At 40.9% G+C, this 10,024-nt stretch overlaps 1 protein-coding gene across 4 annotated transcripts in view; it reads right to left on the minus strand.

Annotated features, from left to right (window-relative positions):
* Nucleotides 1-7,064, minus strand: part of ddah2 (dimethylarginine dimethylaminohydrolase 2) — a 66,836-nt gene extending 59,772 nt beyond the window's left edge. For 2 of the 4 annotated variants that reach the window (XM_039768782.1, XM_039768784.1), the window contains exon 1: nucleotides 6,841-7,064. The gene's annotated coding sequence lies outside the window, so the exon portion shown is untranslated. Of the gene's footprint in view, nucleotides 1-3,347; nucleotides 3,568-6,840 lie in introns of those variants that run through there. The other 2 variants (XM_039768781.1, XM_039768783.1) reach the window with 1 other exon arrangement.
* Between the last annotated feature and the right edge of the window lie 2,960 nt (nucleotides 7,065-10,024).

The following is a 10,024-nucleotide window of genomic DNA, read 5'->3' on the forward strand; positions in this document are numbered from 1 at the left end:
CTTTGGTATTTAAAATAGACAGTTGCAGTGAAATACTCAAGTAACTGATTTTCTCTTTATAATAACTAACGACCAAACTAGTCTTCGTCCCACGCCACGCATACTCTTCTAAATATCATCTCTTTAAATACAATCGCTTTCTCTAACGGAGGAGCACCCTGATGCCCTTCAAGTGGCTCAGCCCACCTAGCCTAATAAGAAATAGTCATCTTATTAACATAATACAAAATGACGGTAGCCACAAGTTAAAAACAGTATGAAATGGAAGCACATGATACTACCCTCATAATGGTAAAAAAATAAACAAAAATATAAGAACAATTTCTAATGAAGGGAAAACATCCAAAAGTTAAATATCCACATGAACATTCTTAATTATGACAGCCAGGAGATTTCACCACACTACCCAATGGCAGCACAGAGTGCCTTTATGGAACAGGAACAGCATCTTGGTGAATGGTCATTGCCAGGAGGACTAAGGCTGTCTGGCTCTTTAACGTGCACTGGGGGCTCTGGGATGCAAGACAATCTGGGGTCACCTGAAGAAATTCTGTGAAGAAGGTCACATGACTTTCCAGGGCATTGTTGGCCCTACAAGTTGGCCTTGGAAGCAGCACAACCTCAATGTGGCTGTAGGCCTTCAGAACTTAGCATTGGGAGGCAAGTTAGATTAGGGTTCAAACTGGCAGGGAAGGTAGTGCTGTCAGAGGAAGGAGAAAAAGAAAGATAGTTTGGGAGGAAGGGCTCATTGTTTACCAAAATTACATTACATTTATTCATTTGGCTGACACTTTTATCCAAAGTGACTTACTATATTTGAGATACAACTGGTTGCATTTCTTTTGTTTTTTTATCTGGTGCCCATACAGATGAAGTGACTTGCTCTGGGTCACATAGTATTAGTTGGGAGATTTGAACCCACAACCACATGGTTTGAGGTCCAAAGCTTTAACCACTGAACCACAATGACTGTGGGCTTTGGACAAGTACACTCACTGACCAGATACTGTTTGTTACTTTGTTTTCTCCCCTTGATTATCCCTCCTTTATGTTCATATCTTATAAATCAGGACTTTTGATTAAGAGACCTTATTTTGAATTTCATGGTACTAACTCATAAAAGATTCATAAACAGACCCATTAAAGTGCACTCACAGCTACACTCTTGTACATCTTGCTTTTTATTCCAAACAAGTTCTTAATCAGGGTTTCAATCTCTTTGAATGATTTGGTTACTTAAGAACTGCAGGCTTCCTGCTTCTGCATTTCATTAAAGCAAATGAATGCACTTTTATATGTATGCTTTAAATTTCTGCAGCCTTTCTATACATTTTAAAGCACAAAATGTAGGAGGTAAATGCACAAAGTCAATTTTGTGGAAAAAGAAGGCCATGTCACCTAGAGATTGAGGATCTTGAACTGTACTGTAATTGTAAGGGGGCAGAATTACATTCTACTATGGGTTCACTTATCAAATTCTGACCCTGCTTTTCCATTTCAGAGTTGAAGGAGCTAGAGTTTATCCTGGCAGCAATGGGAACAAGGCATGAGACAAGCATGGGTAAAACACCAGTCTATAGTCATTTAAACTGGTCCATTTTACAGTAACTAGCTGATATCAGATTAAGCCCTAAGCAGGATCTAATGTACACACTTACTCATAACTGGCTGATTTATATTTAACTGTTAATCTAATATCTGTTGCAAGGCAGGAACTAACCCTTGGTGAGATGCCAGTCCATCACAGGTCACATAAACCCATTAGTCTGTTCATATTTATTTATGCAAGGCCAGTTCATTTGTCAATTAGTCTAACATCAGGTGCAAAGGACCGACTATGAATGGGCTGTCTTAACAGCATCATAAGCTCCTGGGCAAATAAGTGTGATGGGTCCCTGTTTTGACACGAAAACAGAAACATACAGAGGCATCAGAAACATCGTGGGACCCTATGCTTCAGGGCCAGTGACCATTGTGACAATACATTAACACGGCTCTGGGTCAGTCCATCACAGGGTTAATCATTCCCTCCAGGTAGTCACTTAACCTGCATATATCATAGGGTTAAGGAAATAAACCAAAATACCTGTAAGTGTCCCATGGAAAGCAAAATATAAAAATTCCAAAATGGACCTTGCCCAAGTAAGAAAATGAACCTGTAACGCAGATAGAAGAAATGGCACGCATGGTAATGCTAACCACTGCCATCGATTACTTTCCTTGATTATGCATTAATCTCATCTCATCCTCTAACCAGCTTAACAGCACTCAGGGTCGCAGGGGACCAGAGTCTATCACAGTGGCAACTGGCACAAGTCTGATCTGGACACCAGTCCATCACGTGGCACTATATGCATTTATATTGAAAACAGAAATGTTGTGTAATAAAATCTCTGAAAAGCCTTTTAGAATGGAAGGAAAGTGCAACAAGAAAGAGACAGCCGCTGCTCTGCCATTCCCACCATGAGCTCTTCAGTAGAACTAAATAAGGAGAGCAAATAAATAAAAAGAGGAGGAAAGAAGAAGGTAAAGCCCCTTGCGTGCACACTTCTGTAGAAAATCAGAATATGCTGCGCACACCGCCGTATGATGCAATGAGGAGCTCCATTAAAGGTGGGGACTCATCTCTGGCGGAGATCCCGCCTGGAAAGAAAAAGCCGAAGTCGCAAGAGTCCCAGTCAAAGCAAGACGGAGTGGTGGGCTGAACATTCTGTACAGACAAATATGCAGGGTCCACAACAACTCGCCTGCAAACAGCCCAGTTTAACAGCAGGTACACATCATCCGGGCTGTTTTTATCAAAACGATAGTGCAGAAAATATATATTTTAAAAAGATCGAAAGAGATGCCTAAGTAGGTGATGTCTTTACTTAAATGATCGTTTGATCAGCTGGTTAAAGTGATGAAGCAGAGCAATAAGATCACTGAAAGGTCAGAAAGTAACGGATAGATAGATAGATAGATAGATAGATAGATAGATAGATAGATAGATAGATAGATAGATAGATAGATAGATAGATAGATAGATAGATAGATTTTATTTTTAACCTCCGCCCCTCAACTACCAGCACTAACACCAAACGTATATTAATGAGAAATATCGATCCCGAGAAGAATGGCAAGCATGAAGACAACGTTACGAATGAGACCGAGGTCTTGTGTTTCCGAGGTTAATAAGATCGGTTTTGTGTTCTTTTACTAGGAGAAACGCCCACATACACCACAGTCCGCTGACCGAGATCAGCAAAGTACACGGTGAGCGCAAAGGAAGACGAGCTTGTGCACCGCAGGCACCAGCGCCTTCGTGCATCCATGGGTTAAAGAAGACAATGAAAAACCTTTGTTACCTTGCTACGAAGAGAGATCCTTTCGCCTGCCACCTTTCTTTTTCTTGTCTCTTACTTCTTAGAGCCTATCCGGCCGTGCCCCCGCTTCTGGCACACTGTATTTCCTTTCTTTTCTCTCCTTCTGTTCTCCAGTCAACCTCTCCCAGTTCTCTTTTCTCCCTCGTGTTCCCTCTTTTCTCCACCCAGTAGCCACCAACACTCCCCCTCCACACACACACATGCACTCCCCGTCCAACCTCTCTCGCTCTCCCTCTCCCCGCTGCACTTTTCTAAACGCACACCCTCTTCACGTCTCCTCCTCTGTCTGTACTGAGCCCCAAAAAATAAACTTATTGATTGTTGTATTTCGCAACTCAAAAGCCCAAGTATTTTGCATCCCCGCTCTCTACATTAAAACCGATCGCAACACAGCCGGCCTGACTTTTGACTCTCATTTACTCCCATTCATTAAAATCGCCGTGGAAACTTTAATTAATGAAGAAGCAGCAAACTGAAAGAAATCAGTACCAAAGAAAGGCGTGGCACTGGGCACAAAGGCGTGTTTATCTTATTCGAGTTTAAACATGATAATTCATACGACAGTTTAAGAATACTGGATTGATTAATCTATCAACATTTAGACACGGAAATCGTATCTTAGGCAACTCCACGCTTTACTAAACAGGCTGCGTTTATGAATGAACTGAGGACTGCAAATCGCCACACATCTCACATCCGGAGCCAGGGAGCTTTCGCAATGCGTACTTTATTTTTCCATCCGAATTGTAGACGACAGATGCGCGAACGTCACTGGGCAACTGGCAGGGCGTTCTCGTAAAGAGGCGTCTGCAAATGACGTCACAATCTGTGCAGCTCGGTTCTGGGATCAAACCGTGACAGGGACCTGTAATTACACCGACTGCACAAGATCTGCGTAAAATCTACCACCAGATCGCCGACACTTATTTATTCGTCTTATTTACAAAAAAAACAGACGTTGTCATGTCCCCTCTGTGCCTCCCTTCCGCCTCTTTTTAGGATGCCTGAACCGTTAACTTCAGATTGTTTCGTCATCTCACTAAGCAAACAGATGATTCTTTGCAGAAAAACAAAACTGTTTCCCAAGAGGGTTAAAAGCATTATGGTTTTGTTTTCATCCTTTCAAACTGTTAGATAATAGTTAACTTATTTTCTACGACACTTTTTATTGCTAGAACAACGTGTTGCTTGTGCCTCTGTGTTCATCGTAATTTGTGAAAACTAAGAATTGCGAGTGAGTGAGTAAGTGAGTGAGTGCAGGTGTGGCTTGCGGTGGGGTTGTGCCAAGTCCAGCACCGCTACGGGACACTCGATGGCTCTGCCAGGATGGGCTGTGGAACTCCGCATCCAATTAATGGAAAACGGAACTTTCAGAACTGGGTTGATGGGTTTACAAAACAAAGCACACAAATAAAAATTGGGTTAGATCGTTCCTGTGGCTGTGGCAGTAGGAGGGGTCGAGGTTACATATTAACGTAACCTTTGGACAGAGCTTGTCTTAACTGGGGTGGTCGCCAGTTTAAATTCTAGCACATTGATTACAGGAATAAATAACTCAAAGTCCAAGCAAGATGAAATCGAACCGGCGTGCAAACTCCATTAGGCGACATTAAGATTTAAAAATTAAACAATTGATAAGGCTGCATACGTCACATACATTCTGCTATCAGCAGGCCAGATTCACATGAGGGGTGGATTTGTTTATTCCGTTAAGATAGGGACGCGATATCGATCGTGTTTAAATCGTAACCCAAAATTAAGCTTGGCCAATCTATTACGCTGGAGTCGTTTTAGAGTTCAGTCCCGCGCTCGATCGTAATGCTTCTGCAAGAAATTGCAGTCTATTCTGTACACCATCTTCCCCAAAAACCCACTGGTTCGTTTAATTAGTGATTTCAAAAAAGACTGCAAAGTGTGTGTGCGTTGGTATACATACTTTAACATGACAAAATGTCTGACGTTCCACCGACGCTCTGGGCATTTTGAATGTGAAGAATAAAGTCCACTAAATCGAGCTGCATTTTCTTCATTTGCAGTGCCTTCAAGAGCCCAACCGCACGTATTTTCCTAGTCGATATTAACCAGAAAGACCTGATTTTGTGAGTATTAGAAAGAAAGAGACAGAAAAGCCAAGCAAAATGACACCTTTTATTGGCTAACTAAAAAGATTACAATATGCAAGCTTTCGAGGAAACTCAGGCCCCTTCTTCAGGCAAGATCGAAAGCTTGCATATTGTAATCTTTTTAGTTAGCCAATAAAAGGTGTCATTTTGCTTGGCTTTTCTCCACATTCATAATGGCTAACACGGTACAATACTCTAGTACGAAAGAGAGAGAGAAGTTGAGAACATGCACTAATATCCACCACACATCAAACCATCTCAGGATCCCAAATTAAGAACGGAAAGCAGCCGTGTAACGGGTAACACCTAAGCACCACACTAATTAGAAAGGAGTCGCACAATGTGAGTTTGTTTTTTTTTTTTTTACGATGGGTGGAGTGCCAATCATTCCACCAAACCCCGAGTTTTCCAATGCACGTCTGAGGACCAGGGAGGGATGCAGGTTAACGTCATACCCAGGACAGAGCAACTGCAGGTTTAGGGCTTTGCTCAAGAGCCCAATAGAGTGGAATCATTTATGGCATTTACGGGCTGCGAACCATCAACCATACGACTGTCGGCGCTGATCCCTTGCCTAAGAGAGTCCTGTGATATGACTGTCTGTCCCGGCCTGTTGCCTGCCTTGTGCCCTGTGCTGCTGAGATAGGTTTCGGCCAGCGACTATCAATTAGATTAGGCGGCTTTGCAAATGTTATGTTATATTATGACTACCAACTGTAGCAACCATAGCAAAATAAATTATTGATCAAAACTTTATGCTGCCACTTTGGCCCCGTATCTGAACTGAATAAGCACATCTGACAGCTGAAGGACGGCCGAATACACGAGCGTATCGTATTTCAAAATGCAGCTGAAGGATAATACTTGAAATGCTCAGAAAGAATAACTTTTGACACATTCCACAGTTCTTGCCCATATGTTAAAGGTATATAATATTTTTTTATTTGCAGTCTTTAAAAATGAGCAACCGTTAGTTCCACTGCACGTAAAATTGTTTGTTTTCTCATTAACATTTTTTGCAATCATAATAATTTAAAAATACCCTGTAATGGTAAGGTGACAAGGGCTCTTGTTTAAAAAGGAATAGCGACCCTGAACTTGAGGAAAGCGGAATCAGATAAAGGATACGATCATGCATCTTCCTCCTCCTCATCATCATTGTTACTATTTACCTGGTTTAGGAAGTTCTCAACGTAAATACCTCAAAATATCTAAAATGTATGAATGCATACAGCGTAACCTGCATTTGGTGTCAGTGTTTAAAACCGATGGACAGGAAACCTCGCCCAGCCAGGCTCACATCAGCCTCTCAACGTCGCCTCCCCGTTCTTTTCTTCTTTTGTGCGTCTTACCTTTCGCAGACAGGCTCCACTATTTTTCCCTCTCTCTCTCTGCTTTTCTTTTTATTTCGCGCGACTTTTGTAAATCTTCCTTGAAGTTTGATAAGCTGGAGTGAGTTGTAATTTTTCGCCGCGTTATGATTTTTTTTCCTCTTTGTCCTTTATTTGTCTGCCCTTTTGGGCTCTTTGAAAGCATGAAGCGCTCTTCTTCAAACAAAGTAAATCTCTGACGCTTCACCAAAAAAGAATCACAGAGGCGCCCCCTGGTGTTGATAGAGGTAAATTACAATTTGTTGGAAATGTCTTCTAACCGCCGTGCCTGATTAATATTTAATGAGGAACGAAAACGTAGAATTAGGCTTACTAAATATTCATATTCAGAGAGAAATTGTCTTAATATGTTTGCCAGTTATATTGTTTTTTAAATCTTTAACCATCTAGAATTGTAACATGGGGCTAACAAGATACATCTATTATGTTGTAACAGCTGCTGTAACTTAAAACACTTTTTGAGTCTCACTAAAATTTCCAAAACGCCAATGGCAACATTATATAACAGTATACTGTATCTATTAGTCCGTAACTGCTAAGTAACAAGACTTTAACAAAGACTTTGTGTTATGTAGCAGTAAGTAACTCATGCATGACTTATAGGAAGCCATTATACATAGTTTCAATCATGAAGGATTACTGTATTATGACCAGCATTTATGCACAATGATAATGCTAAGAGATGTCGTTGAGCAAAGCCAATCTTTAAAAGCCAAAGTGAACAATCAATGCAAAAGCCATCAGCATTTCAAACTCCCAAAAAAAAAAACGCCTTGAATGCAACTCCAGCCATTGTTAAGCCTGAATAATCTATATGGAAAATGCAATGGGGGAAAATCCTCATGGTATCAAGCCTAGCGACAGATCTAATGCGTCTTTATTTCCACCACTTGTTTTGTAGGCTGACAGCTTCAATTGGAGCAAACTATGGGTCATTCCAGGACTCCATGTTATATTGCCAAGAAATGCCGGAAAGATAAAATGAACGTTATTTTTCAAAGCCAGAGGATTAGGTTATGACCATCTGTTCTTCTCCCCCCTCTCCCCCTTGCCCCCCTTTTTATCCTGGCCAGTTTTTCACAGAGTAAAAAGCATGCTAGTTATTTCCATAAACAACAAAGCAAGATAATAGTCCCTATCTCAGACCTACAATGCCTGACAGCCTACTACCAGGCACAATCCACTGTCAGAAGTAATTTGCCTACAAGAATGTAGAGGTATCACTTATGCTGCTTGGATGTCAGTTTTTTCATTCTGACTTCATGTCAGCTTGTATGATTTCAAATTACACCTATAAATACACAGAGACGTCCAGCACACACTGACATACTTTCATGGGCTCTCTTCCTACGTACCTCTGTTTGACACATGGATGTTTGATTTGAGGACTACACATTCCACCCTGGATCACTATGCGACCCGGTCAATGTCACACAGCTTTCCTGACAAATAAAGAAACAAAGGAATAAATAGCCCTTCTGTCTGCCTTTCATTTTTTAACTGTTAAGGTGCTACTCTTTGTTGTTGCTCAGTATCCTGAACAGACATCTTCAGATCAAAGAGCACAAAAGAATGGGCTTATATTACAACCAGGCGAGAGTCACAAAAGGAGAATGAAGAAAACAAAAGCCACCTGCCGGCCTCACTTGGCATCCTCTGCTAGATCTTGCAGCTCAGCCACTTCTTAAACTGATGCTTTCTTAATAAACTTTTATCTTAATGCTGAGTTAATTTCTCCAAGCATCATTTCTTTCAGGTTAATGTTTTATTTTCTATATGTAACCATCCCTCTATTAATTTTCTCAACCAAACCACCTGCACCAGAACAGGTAATCTACTTGAAGCAGAGGATGTTCAGGTCCAGCCAGCACTTAGGTGGGAGACCAACCAGGAAAGGTTGGGTTGCTATTGGAAGAGGTGTTGATGAGGTCATCAGTGGGTGCTTAGCCTGTGGTCTGTGTATAGATCCCAATTCCTTAGTGCAGTGATGGACACACTGTGCTGAAAAAAATGGTGCCATCCAACTGATGAGAAGTAAAAGTGAAGTCCTGACTGTCTGAGGTCTTTAAAGATCCCTGGACATCTTTCAAAAGGAGGTGGGTATACCCCAATGTCCTGGCTAAACTGTCCACCACAGGGGGTCATTCTGGCCCCAAATCATCTAATGTCTCTAACTGGCTAACTATCTCACCCCTTCACAACCTAATGGCTAATGTGTGGTGAGCATACTGATGTAAGAATGGCTGCTGTTGCATTCATCCACGTGGATGTTACACATTGGTGGTGATTGAAGTTACTCCCCATTCCTTATGTAAAGTGCTTTGAGTAGTTACCAGTGTAAGAAGGTGGGTGCTGCTAGATAGTGGTAAGCTTTTTACATGTTATTGCTGTCCTGCATGGGCTACCAGCATACAGTAGATGAGAAGAGCAAGATAGATAGATAGATAGATAGATAGATAGATAGATAGATAGATAGATAGATAGATAGATAGATAGATAGATAGATAGATAGATAGATAGATAGATGCTCCAGTGTTAGTGGTTATTAAATTAAAGGAAACCAGAATAGGCACACTGACAAATCCCAGAAGTGTAATATATGGGGTTGCTCTTTCCACACATATTTCCACAAATATTCTCTCTACCAGTATATGTGGTCAGTGCCCAGTAATTCACTATCTTTGACAAGAAGCAACATCTTTCTACAACCATTGTACAATAGTAAATTTTGACAGTCTAGTCACTCTACAAGCATTTTCAGCAAATCCTGTAAATGAAATGGGGCTTTCCCATCACAGACCCTAGTCCTTTTCATGTTTCTTTGGTTTTATTTTGCAGTAGATAGCTATGAAAGGCACTGTTAGATAGATAGATAGATAGATAGATAGATAGATAGATAGATAGATAGATAGATAGATAGATAGATAGATAGATAGATAGATAGATAGATAGATAGATATAGTCTTAGCTGGCTTTAAAAAGCAATAACATGTCTTTTTTAATTTTTCATTTATTTCATTCAGGTCCATGAGGGAGTACAAGCCTGTCTGGATGTATTCCAACTTACATAGTTTGAGTAAGTGAAGTGCTTTTGCACTTGAACATTAAACACATTTCCTGGGGTTGCCTTATTAGTTAATAATTG

Source organism: Polypterus senegalus, chromosome 11, assembly GCF_016835505.1.
Source record: "Polypterus senegalus isolate Bchr_013 chromosome 11, ASM1683550v1, whole genome shotgun sequence".
NCBI classification, from domain to species: domain Eukaryota; kingdom Metazoa; phylum Chordata; class Cladistia; order Polypteriformes; family Polypteridae; genus Polypterus; species Polypterus senegalus.